Source organism: Lactuca virosa, chromosome 1 (assembly GCF_052849685.1).
Source record: "Lactuca virosa cultivar CGN04683 chromosome 1, Lactuca_virosa_CGN04683_v6, whole genome shotgun sequence".
NCBI lineage: Eukaryota > Viridiplantae > Streptophyta > Magnoliopsida > Asterales > Asteraceae > Lactuca > Lactuca virosa.
Genome location: NC_136426.1, coordinates 81,749,531 through 81,773,100, shown reverse-complemented (window position 1 = coordinate 81,773,100; position 23,570 = coordinate 81,749,531). Strand labels below are relative to the sequence as shown.

Below are 23,570 nucleotides of genomic sequence, written 5' to 3'. Positions count from 1 at the left end.
ATGGTAAAAGGGACTTGGGGTGGAAATATACTTGTTATTATTTTGTCTCCCGATAGAGTATAATCTCTTTCTATGTTGTGAATATTATGTAAAAAAGTATAAGCAAACCAAGGAATAAAATGTATAATTTGATTTATAGAGGATAAATATTCATAAAATCTATTTTGTATTTCTTGTAACTCTTCTTTAGAATAATTTTTAAATAACCATTCTTTAAAAAATATCCATTTATTTGAATAAAATTCTTCTGAAATAATTTTTCTTGCCTGAGAACCAGGACTAAAATCTATTTTTTCTTTTAAATCCATTAAACTGTAAAATTCATTTCAGAAGGAGTAGATGCCTCCGCTTCATACACAATATCATCATGTATATTTAAATTGTTTATCTTTCTATTATCAACAGAAGCACGAGTAGAGGGAATTTCTACGTTATAATCTAGTGGTGATATGTATAAATGTGAAGATCTTGCAGATCTTGTTCGTTTTATTAGGTCGTTATTATACTCTATTTCTTTGTTAAACTCAATAGTAACAACGCCATCAGAAGTTTGTATAATACTTTCTATATTATTATTTATTAAAGGTGTAGGTGGTATATTATTTTCTAAAATCCAGTGTTGGGGAAATTTTATTTCCTCCCATTTTATAGCTTTTCTAGTTGTAATTTTTGACACATCAAAATTACTTTCTATTAAAATTGTCTCATTTATAGGTTTATTAACTATCTTACATTTAGGATTCATAGTTTTTAATGGTTTATAATATATACGATAACATATACATATTACTTCTGATCCTGGTAAATAATTATAACCATGAGTTTTGACGTTTAATGTTAAGGCTTGAAAAATATTTTTATCAGATAAAGAAAGCTGTAAATTTGGGTAGACATTAAAATATACCGGTCCATGAGACAAGCTAGATTCTATTATACCCATTAAAGATTGTTTCCAATTTTTATTTCTAGCATCCCTAAGAACTGCTAAAAAACTTTTAGGTAATCCCTGTAGTGTTAATGGTTTAAAAGCAATTTGCACCAAACCAATATGCAAATAATTATAAATATGTTTATATCTATTTATGTCTTGTGGAGTTATTAACTGAACTGTCATGTCATCTTCATTCATAGTTAAATTTTCTTCTGTAGTTTTAACAGTTTGGATAAAACCTAATTCTTCAAAAGTTCCTAATTCATATATAAATTTAGGGTTGATACTAGGAATTGTCCATTTATTAAGAAGGTCTAAATTCTTTGGGACTTCATATTCTTCTATTAACTGATTTTTAATCACCTGCTTATTACTATTTTTGAATCTACTGAATATACTCATGAAGAGTAAAATAAATGAGGTAACATCACATAGTATTCCATGGCTCTGATACCAAAATCAAGCAGGACCATAAACAGATAACAAAATCAAGCAGGACCATAAACAGATAACAAAATTTTTAGAACTTTGAAAAATAAAAACAAAAAGAGTTGGGTGAGATAGGCGAGTCAATGAGTAAAACGCGCTAAAACGGCACAGTGGCCACAAAAGCGGGCTAAAACACGACTTTGCCTTTTTCCATTCCAGACTCTTTTTTTTTTTTTTTTTTTTTTTTTTTTTTTTATGATTTGCCGATCATGATACTGCTTCCATGATAATACTATGTGATATTATCAAGTTAGCCTTGCATTAGGCTTGAAAATAGAATTAAGTTTAAGAAAGTAAACTGACCAGAAAGGCGAATCCAAAATTGTTGTATCGTAATAAAACTTTGCTTCTCCAAATATAATTCAGACTTTTATTGCAGAGATGTTTTTTACAGAGGAGAGATTACAAGAAAGAAAGAGGAAATTGGCTTTCAGCCTGCCTATAACATAAGGTAGAGGCTCCTTAAATAGATCAGGAGGACTCAAAAACAAACAAAACCTAAATTATTACATTTAGCATTGGCAGACAACTTTTAAGAAAAGTAGAAATGACTTTTTGTTTGATTCTTCTGGCTTTAATAATGTCTGACGAGTAATTTCCTCTGTCTTCAATAATTCTTGAAGAATATATTCTTCTTTTATTTTGGTCCATCCACCTGTCACCTATAGTCTATTGTGGTGATGTCTTTTTGTTTTTTGAAAGATTCTTTCTTTGCGTGATTGACTCCTCAATCATGTCAATTATACAATCAATTGGGAGTTCACCATCTGGAACTTCTTCATCATCTGGCTGGGATTCCCCTGCTAAGCATGGTGATTGGCCTTGGCTTTGGTTATCAACTGACATATTATCTTGAATATCTTCATTTGAACCTTCATCTGTATCATGTTTTGAAAATCTTTTAAGATTTTCTTTTAATTCAGAACAATATAATCTGAATGACTTGATCATTTCCTCTTTGGTTAAATTAACTTTTTGAGGAGTTGAGGGGGTCACTGCTGTTGAGGAGGCTATTTCCGAAAAGAGTTTTTGGTCTTGGTATTTCTTAATTTGTTGATTGATATGATCAATTGTTTCCTGAGCATTAAGGGTTTTTGTTTCTGGATTCTTTTGAAGCATTTTAGGCCAAAATTTGGTAAAGTATGACATTTGTAGGGAAGGAAATTTAGAGGGGGTATAATCCACATATGGGGACCATTTCCAGATCCAAGGAATAGAAAATTCCATGAAAAAATGCATAGAAGATATTACTTCCAATCCTTCTGATTTCAAGGGTATAACTTGGTCTCGGTATCTTGGAGAGACAGGTAACCATTCCCCATATAATTTTCTGAATGGTTCCTCAGGGAGGATATCTATACTCGGGCCGTATGAGATCCACCAATTAGTAAACCAATTTGGTATATCTCTGTTTTGGTTATAAACCTTTTCACATACTTTAAAAAACCAAGTATGCTTTCTCTGAGGATTTTCATATAAAAAGGCTTTATGAAAGCTTTCAATATAATCCCAATATGTAAATTTCATTGGTATTTTTGAAGGAGGGATTAAAAATTCTTTTTCCTTTAGGGTACTTAAACCCCATTCCTCAGGTGATATGATCTTTTTGATAATAGCTTTACTAAAATTGTAAACACTGGTATTACCTCCGGATGTAAAATGAGAAAATTCAACTGATCCGGTTATTTTCAAAATATTTTCATAATATAATCTTTGTTTGTAAGAATATCCAGCGTATGTCGCTGTATCCAAGTATCTGGTCATTAAAAACCATGGATCGTCATTATTCTCAAAATAAAGCATTATATCTTTATGTTCCAAAATAATAATATTATCTCTATGAGGTGATTCCTTATATTCAAAATTATCGTTGATGGTTTCACCATCTGTGATCATTTGAGCGAGAGTGGGAGTATTTTCCCTTTTTGATTCCAAAAATGCTTTAAACTCCTCATATAATGGGCTTCCAGGAACTGGAAGAGATTGATCATTTGTTTGTGATGAATTTCCAGTTTTATAAGAACTGCTTGAAGCCGTAGGATTTCCCCGACCTCTATGATAACCACCTCTATATGAAGGATGGCCTCTTCCGCGATTGGGATTCATCCTGCAAATGGAAATGTTAATTTAAGAGTAATAAGAGTTTGTTTTCAAGATTCTTGAGTTGGATCCTTAATCCTATCAGTCTTAAATTAATTCCTGTCTTACTAGAATATGGTTCATTTGCTAAGTTGGCCAGTTCAACATCTGCCTTATTAATTAAATTTTTTATATTAGTAATTTCATGTGATAACTGTCTTAGCTGGTGATAACTCATTTAGGAATTCTCTAGTTAAAAAATCGGGAAGACTATTATCACTTCCTTTTTTATATTGTATTTCAAAATCAAAACATGCTAATGTAGCTTGCCACCTAGTAAACATTTGTTTAGAAACATCATGTTTAAAGTCTTTATTAAACATGAATTTAGCTGCCTGACAATCTGTTTTCATAATAAAATGTTGATTATATAAATCATCTTGAAATTTGAGAATACATTTTACCAATGCCAAAATTTCTTTAGCAGTAGTAGAATAATTTTTTTGACTAGGAGTCCATTTCCCAGAATGAAATCTGACTAAGAATTCTTGCTTACTGTTAGGGTGGATTTGTTTTAAAATTCCTCCAAACCCTATTTCAGAGGCATCGGTTTCTACTATTTTTTCCCATTTAGGATTAGCTAAAGATAAACATGGTAGACTTTTAACTTTGTCTTTTATTCTTTTAACTGCCTGAGTATGATCATTAGTCCAAACACAAGGATTCTTTTTCAATCTGTCGTATAAAATTGCACTATCTGCTGATAAATCCTTATAAAAAGGCGATATATAATTTAGGCTACCTAAGAATCTTTGTAGCTGAGTTTTATCCTTTATTTCATCTGGAAATTTCGCAGCAAAGTCTATACTTCTTTGTATAGGAATAATTTGTCCTTTTTCAATATTATGTCCTAAAAATCTTACCTTTGTTTGGAATAAGGACATTTTAGATTGTGATATTACTAAACCATTGTTTACTATTATTTTTTCAAAAGTATGCAAGTGACCAAAATGTTCTTGAATATCCTTTGAAAAGACTAAGATATCATCTATATATACAATAATGAAATTGCTATAAGGATTAAATATATCATTCATTATATTTTGGAATTCTGAAGGGGCATTTTTTAGGCCAAATGGCATAACATTCCATTCATATTGTCCAAAAGGAACATTGAAGGCAGTTTTATATCTGTCTTTCTTATCAATCTGTATTTGCCAATATCCTGATTTTAAATCAAATTTTGAAAATATTAAAGAATCATGTAATCGGTCTAATAAATCCTTTTTATTAGGAATAGGATACCTGATCCATTTTAAGACTTTATTAAGGGGTTTATAATTTATAACTAGTCTTGGTATTCCCCTTTCTTGTTCAGAATGTTTATTTACATAAAAGGCAGTGCATGACCATGGAGATTTGGAAGGTTGTATTAGTTTTTTATTTAATAAGGAAGTTATTTCTTTTTTACATATATTTAAGTATTCGAAATTCATTTGACAAGGTCTTGCCTTGGTAGGAATCTGTTTTTCATTAAAGTCTTCCTCATAAGGAAGTGTAACTATATGTTTTTTCCTTTCCCAAAAAGCATTAGGATGATCATTACATATTTTCAAAGAGAATTGATTTGTTAAAAATCTAATTTTTTCCCGTAACTTAGGTTGTTCTAGTTGTTCATCTATTTGAACATTTCTGATTTCTTCTTTCAGAAAATTTATTTGGTTTCTTTTTAAATTCAACTCATTGACCCAGATAGAATAAGGGTCCGAGACAAAATTTAGTATAACGGGTTGATTCTTATAAGATCCTATGATTTTATCTTTGTCAATAGTTAGGGGTAATATCATCTCTAAAAAGGGATTTCCTAAGATCATAGTATTATTACTCATATTTTTAATTACCGTGAAATTAATAGGTATACAAACATTTTCTGTACAAATTTTTGCATCTGTTAATTTATATCTAATATCTAATTTAGAACCTGATACTTCTCTTAACGTATGTGTTGATTTTTGAAAATATTTAGTAGGTATTAAACCTTCTCTTATACAATTTAAATCTGCACCACTATCTATTAGGGCAACAAAACTTCTTTGGTAATTATAAGTAATAAATAAATTAATTGTGACATGCCATTTTCTAGATATTACCAATTCCATGGACTGAAGGAAATTGTCATTACTGGTACCAATATCTTGGTTATTTTGTAATTTTTCTAATTTGTTAATTCTTTGATTGCTTAGTAGCTGGTCATTTTTTATCTTAGATATATCCTGTTTTAGGTTTTGAATTTCAAGCTGTAAATCTTGTACTGTAGGCGTATTAGCGGAATTTTTATTTCTTCTTTCTTTTAACATATCATGAACGTTTTTCATGGAATATATCCCTTCTTCTTGTGTACTCTGTTCCTTAGTATTTAGATTTTCTATTATTTTTTGCCTGATTTCTGGATCATTTATTTCTTTTAATAAGTTTGCAATATCATTACTAATTACATTTATAGTTAATTCATCTTTGAATTGAGACTGTATTAGGTATAATTGGTGGTCTATGTTACATGAACATTGTTCTGAATTATCACAATTACATTCAATTTCTTCAGATTTTGACGAATAATCAGAATCATATTCTATTATGTTTATATCAGAATCTTCGTCTGAGAGCTCCTCTTCATCTGACGAATTATCTATCAAATTTATTAATTGTATTTTTATATCCTCACTTATATTCATATTATTAATTTGTTTTTTTATTTTTTTATTCCTGCATTTATTAGCATAATGTCCCATTTTCCCGCATGAAAAACAATTAAAAGGCTGGTGGGACAATTATGTGGATGAAAAAACACAACAAGCTATTCTTAATACAGTTAAAACAGAAAATGGAATAACCACTCCTAATGTAGTTTATACTCTAACTTGTACCATAATAGAACATTTTACAGGAAGATGGTCAGATAATTCTGAAAATATCCGTACTCTATTAAATGGACTATTTTGTAAAACTCTTACATCTTTTCGATGGTATAAGGACACTTTCTTAAGTAGAGTAATGGAACTTAATGATTGTAATAGTGTTTACTGGAAATCCAAATTCATAGATGGTTTACCAAATCTTTTTGCTGAAAGAGTTAAAAACCAACTAAGAATAGATAATACAATTCCTTATGAAGATTATACGTATGGGAAATTGATAGGAACTTGTATACAGGAAGGTTTAGCCTTATGTAGTGAAATAAAACTAAATTACCAAATTAAAACCCAACATCTTAATGAAAAAAGACAATTGGGAGAATTTTGTGATCAATTCGGAATAGAAACTAATAACAATAGGAGGAAACAGAAAAAAGAGTTTCAACAGAAGAAAAAATATTATAAGAGAAAACATAGTGATCCTAATAAAAAAGATAAACATATTAAAAAAAGATTTAATAGAAAAGATTATAAAAAACCCCCTACTTGTTTTTCATGCGGGAAAATGGGACATTATGCTAAATAATGCAGGAATAAAAAAATAAAAAAACAAATTAATAATATGAATATAAGTGAGGATATAAAAATACAATTAATAAATTTGATAGATAATTCGTCAGATGAAGAGGAGCTCTCAGACGAAGATTCTGATATAAACATAATAGAATATGATTCTGATTATTCGTCAAAATCTGAAGAAATTGAATGTAATTGTGATAATTCAGAACAATGTTCATGTAACATAGACCACCAATTATACCTAATACAGTCTCAATTCAAAGATGAATTAACTATAAATGTAATTAGTAATGATATTGCAAACTTATTAAAAGAAATAAATGATCCAGAAATCAGGCAAAAAATAATAGAAAATCTAAATACTAAGGAACAGAGTACACAAGAAGAAGGGATATATTCCATGAAAAACGTTCATGATATGTTAAAAGAAAGAAGAAATAAAAATTCCGCTAATACGCCTACAGTACAAGATTTACAGCTTGAAATTCAAAACCTAAAACAGGATATATCTAAGATAAAAAATGACCAGCTAATAAGCAATCAAAGAATTAACAAATTAGAAAAATTACAAAATAACCAAGATATTGGTACCAGTAATGACAATTTCCTTCAGTCCATGGAATTGGTAATATCTAGAAAATGGCATGTCACAATTAATTTATTTATTACTTATAATTACCAAAGAAGTTTTGTTGCCCTAATAGATAGTGGTGCAGATTTAAATTGTATAAGAGAAGGTTTAATACCTACTAAATATTTTCAAAAATCAACACATACGTTAAGAGAAGTATCAGGTTCTAAATTAGATATTAGATATAAATTAACAGATGCAAAAATTTGTACAGAAAATGTTTGTATACCTATTAATTTCACGGTAATTAAAAATATGAGTAATAATACTATGATCTTAGGAAATCCCTTTTTAGAGATGATATTACCCCTAACTATTGACAAAGATAAAATCATAGGATCTTATAAGAATCAACCCGTTATACTAAATTTTGTCTCGGACCCTTATTCTATCTGGGTCAATGAGTTGAATTTAAAAAGAAACCAAATAAATTTTCTGAAAGAAGAAATCAGAAATGTTCAAATAGATGAACAACTAGAACAACCTAAGTTACGGGAAAAAATTAGATTTTTAACAAATCAATTCTCTTTGAAAATATGTAATGATCATCCTAATGCTTTTTGGGAAAGGAAAAAACATATAGTTACACTTCCTTATGAGGAAGACTTTAATGAAAAACAGATTCCTACCAAGGCAAGACCTTGTCAAATGAATTTCGAATACTTAAATATATGTAAAAAAGAAATAACTTCCTTATTAAATAAAAAACTAATACAACCTTCCAAATGTCCATGGTCATGCACTGCCTTTTATGTAAATAAACATTCTGAACAAGAAAGGGGAATACCAAGACTAGTTATAAATTATAAACCCCTTAATAAAGTCTTAAAATGGATCAGGTATCCTATTCCTAATAAAAAGGATTTATTAGACCGATTACATGATTCTTTAATATTTTCAAAATTTGATTTAAAATCAGGATATTGGCAAATACAGATTGATAAGAAAGACAGATATAAAACTGCCTTCAATGTTCCTTTTGGACAATATGAATGGAATGTTATGCCATTTGGCCTAAAAAATGCCCCTTCAGAATTCCAAAATATAATGAATGATATATTTAATCCTTATAGCAATTTCATTATTGTATATATAGATGATATCTTAGTCTTTTCAAAGGATATTCAAGAACATTTTGGTCACTTGCATACTTTTGAAAAAATAATAGTAAACAATGGTTTAGTAATATCACAATCTAAAATGTCCTTATTCCAAACAAAGGTAAGATTTTTAGGACATAATATTGAAAAAGGACAAATTATTCCTATACAAAGAAGTATAGACTTTGCTGCGAAATTTCCAGATGAAATAAAGGATAAAACTCAGCTACAAAGATTCTTAGGTAGCCTAAATTATATATCGCCTTTTTATAAAGATTTATCAGCAGATAGTGCAATTTTATACGACAGATTGAAAAAGAATCCTTGTGCTTGGACTAATGATCATACTCAGGCAGTTAAAAGAATAAAAGACAAAGTTAAAAGTCTACCATGTTTATCTTTAGCTAATCCTAATTGGGAAAAAATAGTAGAAACCGATGCCTCTGAAATAGGGTTTGGAGGAATTTTAAAACAAATCCACCCTAACAGTAAGCAAGAATTCTTAGTCAGATTTCATTCTGGGAAATGGACTCCTAGTCAAAAAAATTATTCTACTACTGCTAAAGAAATTTTGGCATTGGTAAAATGTATTCTCAAATTTCAAGATGATTTATATAATCAACATTTTATTATCAAAACAGATTGTCAGGCAGCTAAATTCATGTTTAATAAAGACTTTAAACATGATGTTTCTAAACAAATGTTTACTAGGTGGCAAGCTACATTAGCATGTTTTGATTTTGAAATACAATATAAAAAAGGAAGTGATAATAGTCTTCCCGATTTTTTAACTAGAGAATTCCTAAATGAGTTATCACCAGCTAAGACAGTTATCACATGAAATTACTAATATAAAAAATTTAATTAATAAGGCAGATGTTGAACTGGCCAACTTAGCAAATGAACCATATTCTAGTAAGACAGGAATTAATTTAAGACTGATAGGATTAAGGATCCAACTCAAGAATCTTGAAAACAAACTCTTATTACTCTTAAATTAACATTTCCATTTGCAGGATGAATCCCAATCGCGGAAGAGGCCATCCTTCATATAGAGGTGGTTATCATAGAGGTCGGGGAAATCCTACGGCTTCAAGCAGTTCTTATAAAACTGGAAATTCATCACAAACAAATGATCAATCTCTTCCAGTTCCTGGAAGCCCATTATATGAGGAGTTTAAAGCATTTTTGGAATCAAAAAGGGAAAATACTCCCACTCTCGCTCAAATGATCACAGATGGTGAAACCATCAACGATAATTTTGAATATAAGGAATCACCTCATAGAGATAATATTATTATTTTGGAACATAAAGATATAATGCTTTATTTTGAGAATAATGACGATCCATGGTTTTTAATGACCAGATACTTGGATACAGCGACATACGCTGGATATTCTTACAAACAAAGATTATATTATGAAAATATTTTGAAAATAACCGGATCAGTTGAATTTTCTCATTTTACATCCGGAGGTAATACCAGTGTTTACAATTTTAGTAAAGCTATTATCAAAAAGATCATATCACCTGAGGAATGGGGTTTAAGTACCCTAAAGGAAAAAGAATTTTTAATCCCTCCTTCAAAAATACCAATGAAATTTACATATTGGGATTATATTGAAAGCTTTCATAAAGCCTTTTTATATGAAAATCCTCAGAGAAAGCATACTTGGTTTTTTAAAGTATGTGAAAAGGTTTATAACCAAAACAGAGATATACCAAATTGGTTTACTAATTGGTGGATCTCATACGGCCCGAGTATAGATATCCTCCCTGAGGAACCATTCAGAAAATTATATGGGGAATGGTTACCTGTCTCTCCAAGATACCGAGACCAAGTTATACCCTTGAAATCAGAAGGATTGGAAGTAATATCTTCTATGCATTTTTTCATGGAATTTTCTATTCCTTGGATCTGGAAATGGTCCCCATATGTGGATTATACCCCCTCTAAATTTCCTTCCCTACAAAGGTCATACTTTACCAAATTTTGGCCTAAAATGCTTCAAAAGAATCCAGAAACAAAAACCCTTAATGCTCAGGAAACAATTGATCATATCAATCAACAAATTAAGAAATACCAAGACCAAAAACTCTTTTCGGAAATAGCCTCCTCAACAGCAGTGACCCCCTCAACTCCTCAAAAAGTTAATTTAACCAAAGAGGAAATGATCAAGTCATTCAGATTATATTGTTCTGAATTAAAAGAAAATCTTAAAAGATTTTCAAAACATGATACAGATGAAGGTTCAAATGAAGATATTCAAGATAATATGTCAGTTGATAACCAAAGCCAAGACCAATCACCATGCTTAGCAGGGGAATCCCAGCCAGATGATGAAGAAGTTCCAGATGGTGAACTCCCAATTGATTGTATAATTGACATGATTGAGGAGTCAATCACGCAAAGAAAGAATCTTTCAAAAAACAAAAAGACATCACCACAATAGACTATAGGTGACAGGTGGATGGACCAAAATAAAAGAAGAATATATTCTTCAAGAATTATTGAAGACAGAGGAAATTACTCGTCAGACATTATTAAAGCCAGAAGAATCAAACAAAAAGTCATTTCTACTTTTCTTAAAAGTTGTCTGCCAATGCTAAATGTAATAATTTAGGTTTTGTTTGTTTTTGAGTCCTCCTGATCTATTTAAGGAGCCTCTACCTTATGTTTTAGGCAGGCTGAAAGCCAATTTCCTCTTTCTTTCTTGTAATCCCTCCTCTGTAAAAAACATCTCTGCAATAAAAGTCTGAATTATATTTGGAGAAGCAAAGTTTTATTACGATACAGCAATTTTGGATTCGCCTTTCTGGTCAGTTTACTTTCTTAAACTTAATTCTATTTTCAAGCCTAATGCAAGGCTAACTTGATAATATCACATAGTATTATCATGGAAGCAGTATCATGATCGGCAAATCATAAAAAAAAAAAAAAAAAAAAAAAAAAAAAAAAAGAGTCTGGAGTGGAAAAAGGCAAAGTCGTGTTTTAGCCCGCTTTTGTGGCCACTGTGCCGTTTTAGGGCGTTTTACTCATTGACTCGCCTATCTCACCCAACTCTTTTTGTTTTTATTTTTCAAAGTTCTAAAAATTTTGTTATCTGTTTATGGTCCTGCTTGATTTTGTTATCTGTTTATGGTCCTGCTTGATTTTGGTATCAGAGCCATGGAATACTATGTGATGTTACCTCATTTATTTTACTCTTCATGAGTATATTCAGTAGATTCAAAAATAGTAATAAGCAGGTGATTAAAAATCAGTTAATAGAAGAATATGAAGTCCCAAAGAATTTAGACCTTCTTAATAAATGGACAATTCCTAGTATCAACCCTAAATTTATATATGAATTAGGAACTTTTGAAGAATTAGGTTTTATCCAAACTGTTAAAACTACAGAAGAAAATTTAACTATGAATGAAGATGACATGACAGTTCAGTTAATAACTCCACAAGACATAAATAGATATAAACATATTTATAATTATTTGCATATTGGTTTGGTGCAAATTGCTTTTAAACCATTAACACTACAGGGATTACCTGAAAGTTTTTTAGCAGTTCTTAGGGATGCTAGAAATAAAAATTGGAAACAATCTTTAATGGGTATAATAGAATCTAGCTTGTCTCATGGACCGGTATATTTTAATGTCTACCCAAATTTACAGCTTTCTTTATCTGATAAAAATATTTTTCAAGCCTTAACATTAAACGTCAAAACTCATGGTTATAATTATTTACCAGGATCAGAAGTAATATGTATATGTTATCGTATATATTATAAACCATTAAAAACTATGAATCCTAAATGTAAGATAGTTAATAAACCTATAAATGAGACAATTTTAATAGAAAGTAATTTTGATGTGTCAAAAATTACAACTAGAAAAGCTATAAAATGGGAGGAAATAAAATTTCCCCAACACTGGATTTTAGAAAATAATATACCACCTACACCTTTAATAAATAATAATATAGAAAGTATTATACAAACTTCTGATGGCGTTGTTACTATTGAGTTTAACAAAGAAATAGAGTATAATAACGACCTAATAAAACGAACAAGATCTGCAAGATCTTCACATTTATACATATCACCACTAGATTATAACGTAGAAATTCCCTCTACTCGTGCTTCTGTTGATAATAGAAAGATAAACAATTTAAATATACATGATGATATTGTGTATGAAGCGGAGGCATCTACTCCTTCTGAAATGAATTTTACAGTTTAATGGATTTAAAAGAAAAAATAGATTTTAGTCCTGGTTCTCAGGCAAGAAAAATTATTTCAGAAGAATTTTATTCAAATAAATGGATATTTTTTAAAGAATGGTTATTTAAAAATTATTCTAAAGAAGAGTTACAAGAAATACAAAATAGATTTTATGAATATTTATCCTCTATAAATCAAATTATACATTTTATTCCTTGGTTTGCTTATACTTTTTTACATAATATTCACAACATAGAAAGAGATTATACTCTATCGGGAGACAAAATAATAACAAGTATATTTCCACCACAAGTCCCTTTTACCATTACAAATAACAATGTTACTATAAAATTTTCGGCTTACCAAAAACTTTTTGAAGAAAAGACTCTTACAATAGATGTCAATCATATTAATAGTATGATTCAACAATTAAATTTCCATAATTTATATTCCATAATATTAGGAGAATAGTTAATGGACTTACATAAAAAATTAGAAAATATAAATTCACCCATTAACAATAAAGATATAATAATACAGAAAAAAGATAAAAAACAACAAATAAATGCTACTATTCAACCCCCACCAAATATTACTGGTTATAAACTTAAAAATTATGATTATATGCTAGATATTCTGCAAGAACAAATGAAAAAATTACAAATTAATACTATAAATAAAGACTCAGATAATGATTCAGATAATACTCAAATAAACAAAATTAACAATTATGATAGCAAATTTGCTAGAAAACCTGTTCAAAGATTATATTATTATCCAAGACCGAGCCCCCAAGATGTCCTACATGAGGAACAAGAATATGAAATTAATAATAGTTATAGTGGTAAAAATGTTTACGAATGGAATTTAGATGGTTATACTGAAAGACAAATATATAACATGATTCATAGAATGTTAATGTATAGTACAATTGCTAAAAATACAGGAAATAGTGATAAACAAGTGGCTAATATGTTAATTGCCGGATTTACTGGCCAATTAAAAGGCTGGTGGGACAATTATGTGGATGAAAAAACACAACAAGCTATTCTTAATACAGTTAAAACAGAAAATGGAATAACCACTCCTAATGTAGTTTATACTCTAACTTGTACCATAATAGAACATTTTACAGGAAGATGGTCAGATAATTCTGAAAATATCCGTACTCTATTAAATGGACTATTTTGTAAAACTCTTACATCTTTTCGATGGTATAAGGACACTTTCTTAAGTAGAGTAATGGAACTTAATGATTGTAATAGTGTTTACTGGAAATCCAAATTCATAGATGGTTTACCAAATCTTTTTGCTGAAAGAGTTAAAAACCAACTAAGAATAGATAATACAATTCCTTATGAAGATTATACGTATGGGAAATTGATAGGAACTTGTATACAGGAAGGTTTAGCCTTATGTAGTGAAATAAAACTAAATTACCAAATTAAAACCCAACATCTTAATGAAAAAAGACAATTGGGAGAATTTTGTGATCAATTCGGAATACAAACTAATAACAATAGGAGGAAACAGAAAAAAGAGTTTCAACAGAAGAAAAAATATTATAAGAGAAAACATAGTGATCCTAATAAAAAAGATAAACATATTAAAAAAAGATTTAATAGAAAAGATTATAAAAAACCCCCTACTTGTTTTTCATGCGGGAAAATGGGACATTATGCTAATAAATACAGGAATAAAAAAATAAAAAAACAAATTAATAATATGAATATAAGTGAGGATATAAAAATACAATTAATAAATTTGATAGATAATTCGTCAGATGAAGAGGAGCTCTCAGACGAAGATTCTGATATAAACATAATAGAATATGATTCTGATTATTCGTCAAAATCTGAAGAAATTGAATGTAATTGTGATAATTCAGAACAATGTTCATGTAACATAGACCACCAATTATACCTAATACAGTCTCAATTCAAAGATGAATTAACTATAAATGTAATTAGTAATGATATTGCAAACTTATTAAAAGAAATAAATGATCCAGAAATCAGGCAAAAAATAATAGAAAATCTAAATACTAAGGAACAGAGTACACAAGAAGAAGAGATATATTCCATGAAAAACGTTCATGATATGTTAAAAGAAAGAAGAAATAAAAATTCCGCTAATACGCCTACAGTACAAGATTTACAGCTTGAAATTCAAAACCTAAAACAGGATATATCTAAGATAAAAAATGACCAGCTAATAAGCAATCAAAGAATTAACAAATTAGAAAAATTACAAAATAACCAAGATATTGGTACCAATAATGACAATTTCCTTCAGTCCATGGAATTGGTAATATCTAGAAAATGGCATGTCACAATTAATTTATTTATTACTTATAATTACCAAAGAAGTTTTGTTGCCCTAATAGATAGTGGTGCAGATTTAAATTGTATAAGAGAAGGTTTAATACCTACTAAATATTTTCAAAAATCAACACATACGTTAAGAGAAGTATCAGGTTCTAAATTAGATATTAGATATAAATTAACAGATGCAAAAATTTGTACAGAAAATGTTTGTATACCTATTAATTTCACGGTAATTAAAAATATGAGTAATAATACTATGATCTTAGGAAATCCCTTTTTAGAGATGATATTACCCCTAACTATTGACAAAGATAAAATCATAGGATCTTATAAGAATCAACCCGTTATACTAAATTTTGTCTCGGACCCTTATTCTATCTGGGTCAATGAGTTGAATTTAAAAAGAAACCAAATAAATTTTCTGAAAGAAGAAATCAGAAATGTTCAAATAGATGAACAACTAGAACAACCTAAGTTACGGGAAAAAATTAGATTTTTAACAAATCAATTCTCTTTGAAAATATGTAATGATCATCCTAATGCTTTTTGGGAAAGGAAAAAACATATAGTTACACTTCCTTATGAGGAAGACTTTAATGAAAAACAGATTCCTACCAAGGCAAGACCTTGTCAAATGAATTTCGAATACTTAAATATATGTAAAAAAGAAATAACTTCCTTATTAAATAAAAAACTAATACAACCTTCCAAATGTCCATGGTCATGCACTGCCTTTTATGTAAATAAACATTCTGAACAAGAAAGGGGAATACCAAGACTAGTTATAAATTATAAACCCCTTAATAAAGTCTTAAAATGGATCAGGTATCCTATTCCTAATAAAAAGGATTTATTAGACCGATTACATGATTCTTTAATATTTTCAAAATTTGATTTAAAATCAGGATATTGGCAAATACAGATTGATAAGAAAGACAGATATAAAACTGCCTTCAATGTTCCTTTTGGACAATATGAATGGAATGTTATGCCATTTGGCCTAAAAAATGCCCCTTCAGAATTCCAAAATATAATGAATGATATATTTAATCCTTATAGCAATTTCATTATTGTATATATAGATGATATCTTAGTCTTTTCAAAGGATATTCAAGAACATTTTGGTCACTTGCATACTTTTGAAAAAATAATAGTAAACAATGGTTTAGTAATATCACAATCTAAAATGTCCTTATTCCAAACAAAGGTAAGATTTTTAGGACATAATATTGAAAAAGGACAAATTATTCCTATACAAAGAAGTATAGACTTTGCTGCGAAATTTCCAGATGAAATAAAGGATAAAACTCAGCTACAAAGATTCTTAGGTAGCCTAAATTATATATCGCCTTTTTATAAAGATTTATCAGCAGATAGTGCAATTTTATACGACAGATTGAAAAAGAATCCTTGTGCTTGGACTAATGATCATACTCAGGCAGTTAAAAGAATAAAAGACAAAGTTAAAAGTCTACCATGTTTATCTTTAGCTAATCCTAATTGGGAAAAAATAGTAGAAACCGATGCCTCTGAAATAGGGTTTGGAGGAATTTTAAAACAAATCCACCCTAAAAGTAAGCAAGAATTCTTAGTCAGATTTCATTCTGGGAAATGGACTCCTAGTCAAAAAAATTATTCTACTACTGCTAAAGAAATTTTGGCATTGGTAAAATGTATTCTCAAATTTCAAGATGATTTATATAATCAACATTTTATTATCAAAACAGATTGTCAGGCAGCTAAATTCATGTTTAATAAAGACTTTAAACATGATGTTTCTAAACAAATGTTTACTAGGTGGCAAGCTACATTAGCATGTTTTGATTTTGAAATACAATATAAAAAAGGAAGTGATAATAGTCTTCCCGATTTTTTAACTAGAGAATTCCTAAATGAGTTATCACCAGCTAAGACAGTTATCACATGAAATTACTAATATAAAAAATTTAATTAATAAGGCAGATGTTGAACTGGCCAACTTAGCAAATGAACCATATTCTAGTAAGACAGGAATTAATTTAAGACTGATAGGATTAAGGATCCAACTCAAGAATCTTGAAAACAAACTCTTATTACTCTTAAATTAACATTTCCATTTGCAGGATGAATCCCAATCGCGGAAGAGGCCATCCTTCATATAGAGGTGGTTATCATAGAGGTCGGGGAAATCCTACGGCTTCAAGCAGTTCTTATAAAACTGGAAATTCATCACAAACAAATGATCAATCTCTTCCAGTTCCTGGAAGCCCATTATATGAGGAGTTTAAAGCATTTTTGGAATCAAAAAGGGAAAATACTCCCACTCTCGCTCAAATGATCACAGATGGTGAAACCATCAACGATAATTTTGAATATAAGGAATCACCTCATAGAGATAATATTATTATTTTGGAACATAAAGATATAATGCTTTATTTTGAGAATAATGACGATCCATGGTTTTTAATGACCAGATACTTGGATACAGCGACATACGCTGGATATTCTTACAAACAAAGATTATATTATGAAAATATTTTGAAAATAACCGGATCAGTTGAATTTTCTCATTTTACATCCGGAGGTAATACCAGTGTTTACAATTTTAGTAAAGCTATTATCAAAAAGATCATATCACCTGAGGAATGGGGTTTAAGTACCCTAAAGGAAAAAGAATTTTTAATCCCTCCTTCAAAAATACCAATGAAATTTACATATTGGGATTATATTGAAAGCTTTCATAAAGCCTTTTTATATGAAAATCCTCAGAGAAAGCATACTTGGTTTTTTAAAGTATGTGAAAAGGTTTATAACCAAAACAGAGATATACCAAATTGGTTTACTAATTGGTGGATCTCATACGGCCCGAGTATAGATATCCTCCCTGAGGAACCATTCAGAAAATTATATGGGGAATGGTTACCTGTCTCTCCAAGATACCGAGACCAAGTTATACCCTTGAAATCAGAAGGATTGGAAGTAATATCTTCTATGCATTTTTTCATGGAATTTTCTATTCCTTGGATCTGGAAATGGTCCCCATATGTGGATTATACCCCCTCTAAATTTCCTTCCCTACAAAGGTCATACTTTACCAAATTTTGGCCTAAAATGCTTCAAAAGAATCCAGAAACAAAAACCCTTAATGCTCAGGAAACAGTTGATCATATCAATCAACAAATTAAGAAATACCAAGACCAAAAACTCTTTTCGGAAATAGCCTCCTCAACAGCAGTGACCCCCTCAACTCCTCAAAAAGTTAATTTAACCAAAGAGGAAATGATCAAGTCATTCAGATTATATTGTTCTGAATTAAAAGAAAATCTTAAAAGATTTTCAAAACATGATACAGATGAAGGTTCAAATGAAGATATTCAAGATAATATGTCAGTTGATAACCAAAGCCAAGGCCAATCACCATGCTTAGCAGGGGAATCCCAGCCAGATGATGAAGAAGTTCCAGATGGTGAACTCCCAATTGATTGTATAATTGACATGATTGAGGAGTCAATCACGCAAAGAAAGAATCTTTCAAAAAACAAAAAGACATCACCACAATAGACTATAGGTGACAGGTGGATGGACCAAAATAAAAGAAGAATATATTCTTCAAGAATTATTGAAGACAGAGGAAATTACTCGTCAGACATTATTAAAGCCAGAAGAATCAAACAAAAAGTCATTTCTACTTTTCTTAAAAGTTGTCTGCCAATGCTAAATGTAATAATTTAGGTTTTGTTTGTTTTTGAGTCCTCCTGATCTATTTAAGGAGCCTCTACCTTATGTTTTAGGCAGGCTGAAAGCCAATTTCCTCTTTCTTTCTTGTAATCCCTCCTCTGTAAAAAACATCTCTGCAATAAAAGTCTGAATTATATTTGGAGAAGCAAAGTTTTATTACGATACAGCAATTTTGGATTCGCCTTTCTGGTCAGTTTACTTTCTTAAACTTAATTCTATTTTCAAGCCTAATGCAAGGCTAACTTGATAATATCACATAGTATTATCATGGAAGCAGTATCATGATCGGCAAATCATAAAAAAAAAAAAAAAAAAAAAAAAAAAGAGTCTGGAATGGAAAAAGGCAAAGTCGTGTTTTAGCCCGCTTTTGTGGCCACTGTGCCGTTTTAGGGCGTTTTACTCATTGACTCGCCTATCTCACCCAACTCTTTTTGTTTTTATTTTTCAAAGTTCTAAAAATTTTGTTATCTGTTTATGGTCCTGCTTGATTTTGTTATCTGTTTATGGTCCTGCTTGATTTTGGTATCAGAGCCATGGAATACTATGTGATGTTACCTCATTTATTTTACTCTTCATGAGTATATTCAGTAGATTCAAAAATAGTAATAAGCAGGTGATTAAAAATCAGTTAATAGAAGAATATGAAGTCCCAAAGAATTTAGACCTTCTTAATAAATGGACAATTCCTAGTATCAACCCTAAATTTATATATGAATTAGGAACTTTTGAAGAATTAGGTTTTATCCAAACTGTTAAAACTACAGAAGAAAGTTTAACTATGAATGAAGATGACATGACAGTTCAGTTAATAACTCCACAAGACATAAATAGATATAAACATATTTATAATTATTTGCATATTGGTTTGGTGCAAATTGCTTTTAAACCATTAACACTACAGGGATTACCTGAAAGTTTTTTAGCAGTTCTTAGGGATGCTAGAAATAAAAATTGGAAACAATCTTTAATGGGTATAATAGAATCTAGCTTGTCTCATGGACCGGTATATTTTAATGTCTACCCAAATTTACAGCTTTCTTTATCTGATAAAAATATTTTTCAAGCCTTAACATTAAACGTCAAAACTCATGGTTATAATTATTTACCAGGATCAGAAGTAATATGTATATGTTATCGTATATATTATAAACCATTAAAAACTATGAATCCTAAATGTAAGATAGTTAATAAACCTATAAATGAGACAATTTTAATAAAAAGTAATTTTGATGTGTCAAAAATTACAACTAGAAAAGCTATAAAATGGGAGGAAATAAAATTTCCCCAACACTGGATTTTAGAAAATAATATACCACCTACACCTTTAATAAATAATAATATAGAAAGTATTATACAAACTTCTGATGGCGTTGTTACTATTGAGTTTAACAAAGAAATAGAGTATAATAACGACCTAATAAAACGAACAAGATCTGCAAGATCTTCACATTTATACATATCACCACTAGATTATAACGTAGAAATTCCCTCTACTCGTGCTTCTGTTGATAATAGAAAGATAAACAATTTAAATATACATGATGATATTGTGTATGAAGCGGAGGCATCTACTCCTTCTGAAATGAATTTTACAGTTTAATGGATTTAAAAGAAAAAATAGATTTTAGTCCTGGTTCTCAGGCAAGAAAAATTATTTCAGAAGAATTTTATTCAAATAAATGGATATTTTTTAAAGAATGGTTATTTAAAAATTATTCTAAAGAAGAGTTACAAGAAATACAAAATAGATTTTATGAATATTTATCCTCTATAAATCAAATTATACATTTTATTCCTTGGTTTGCTTATACTTTTTTACATAATATTCACAACATAGAAAGAGATTATACTCTATCGGGAGACAAAATAATAACAAGTATATTTCCACCCCAAGTCCCTTTTACCATTACAAATAACAATGTTACTATAAAATTTTCGGCTTACCAAAAACATTTTGAAGAAAAGACTCTTACAATAGATGTCAATCATATTAATAGTATGATTCAACAATTAAATTTCCATAATTTATATTCCATAATATTAGGAGAACAGTTAATGGACTTACATAAAAAATTAGAAAATATAAATTCACCCATTAACAATAAAGATATAATAATACAGAAAAAAGATAAAAAACAACAAATAAATGCTACTATTCAACCCCCACCAAATATTACTGGTTATAAACTTAAAAATTATGATTATATGCTAGATATTCTGCAAGAACAAATGAAAAAATTACAAATTAATACTATAAATAAAGACTCAGATAATGATTCAGATAATACTCAAATAAACAAAATTAACAATTATGATAGCAAATTTGCTAGAAAACCTGTTCAAAGATTATATTATTATCCAAGACCGAGCCCCCAAGATGTCCTACATGAGGAACAAGAATATGAAATTAATAATAGTTATACTGGTAAAAATGTTTACGAATGGAATTTAGATGGTTATACTGAAAGACAAATATATAACATGATTCATAGAATGTTAATGTATAGTACAATTGCTAAAAATACAGGAAATAGTGATAAACAAGTGGCTAATATGTTAATTGCCGGATTTACTGGCCAATTAAAAGGCTGGTGGGACAATTATGTGGATGAAAAAACACAACAAGCTATTCTTAATACAGTTAAAACAGAAAATGGAATAACCACTCCTAATGTAGTTTATACTCTAACTTGTACCATAATAGAACATTTTACAGGAAGATGGTCAGATAATTCGCTAGATTCTATTATACCCATTAAAGATTGTTTCCAATTTTTATTTCTAGCATCCCTAAGAACTGCTAAAAAACTTTCAGGTAATCCCTGTAGTGTTAATGGTTTAAAAGCAATTTGCACCAAACCAATATGCAAATAATTATAAATATGTTTATATCTATTTATGTCTTGTGGAGTTATTAACTGAACATCCATTAACTGTTCTCCTAATATTATGGAATATAAATTATGGAAATTTAATTGTTGAATCATACTATTAATATGATTGACATCTATTGTAAGAGTCTTTTCTTCAAAAACTTTTTGGTAAGCCGAAAATTTTATAGTAACATTGTTATTTGTAATGGTAAAAGGGACTTGGGGTGGAAATATACTTGTTATTATTTTGTCTCCCGATAGAGTATAATCTCTTTCTATGTTGTGAATATTATGTAAAAAAGTATAAGCAAACCAATGAATAAAATGTATAATTTGATTTATAGAGGATAAATATTCATAAAATATATTTTGTATTTCTTGTAACTCTGCTTGAAAATAGAATTAAGTTTAAGAAAGTAAACTGACCAGAAAGGCGAATCCAAAATTGCTGTATCGTAATAAAACTTTGCTTCTCCAAATATAATTCAGACTTTTATTGCAGAGATGTTTTTTACAGAGGAGGGATTACAAGAAAGAAAGAGGAAATTGGCTTTCAGCCTGCCTAAAACATAAGGTAGAGGCTCCTTAAATAGATCAGGAGGACTCAAAAACAAACAAAACCTAAATTATTACATTTAGCATTGGCAGACAACTTTTAAGAAAAGTAGAAATGACTTTTTGTTTGATTCTTCTGGCTTTAATAATGTCTGACGAGTAATTTCCTCTGTCTTCAATAATTCTTGAAGAATATATTCTTCTTTTATTTTGGTCCATCCACCTGTCACCTATAGTCTATTGTGGTGATGTCTTTTTGTTTTTTGAAAGATTCTTTCTTTGCGTGATTGACTCCTCAATCATGTCAATTATACAATCAATTGGGAGTTCACCATCTGGAACTTCTTCATCATCTGGCTGGGATTCCCCTGCTAAGCATGGTGATTGGTCTTGGCTTTGGTTATCAACTGACATATTATCTTGAATATCTTCATTTGAACCTTCATCTGTATCATGTTTTGAAAATCTTTTAAGATTTTCTTTTAATTCAGAACAATATAATCTGAATGACTTGATCATTTCCTCTTTGGTTAAATTAACTTTTTGAGGAGTTGAGGGGGTCACTGCTGTTGAGGAGGCTATTTCCGAAAAGAGTTTTTGGTCTTGGTATTTCTTAATTTGTTGATTGATATGATCAATTGTTTCCTGAGCATTAAGGGTTTTTGTTTCTGGATTCTTTTGAAGCATTTTAGGCCAAAATTTGGTAAAGTATGACCTTTGTAGGGAAGGAAATTTAGAGGGGGTATAATCCACATATGGGGACCATTTCCAGATCCAAGGAATAGAAAATTCCATGAAAAAATGCATAGAAGATATTACTTCCAATCCTTCTGATTTCAAGGGTATAACTTGGTCTCGGTATCTTGGAGAGACAGGTAACCATTCCCCATATAATTTTCTGAATGGTTCCTCAGGGAGGATATCTATACTCGGGCCGTATGAGATCCACCAATTAGTAAACCAATTTGGTATATCTCTGTTTTGGTTATAAACCTTTTCACATACTTTAAAAAACCAAGTATGCTTTCTCTGAGGATTTTCATATAAAAAGGCTTTATGAAAGCTTTCAATATAATCCCAATATGTAAATTTCATTGGTATTTTTGAAGGAGGGATTAAAAATTCTTTTTCCTTTAGGGTACTTAAACCCCATTCCTCA

General features: G+C 29.6%; 1 protein-coding gene across 1 annotated transcript in view; it reads right to left on the bottom strand.

Annotated features, from left to right (window-relative positions):
* LOC145148867 (putative receptor-like protein kinase At5g39000) overlaps positions 1-23,570 on the bottom strand; it is a 65,220-nt gene that overhangs the window by 791 nt on the left and 40,859 nt on the right. The window lies entirely within an intron of this gene.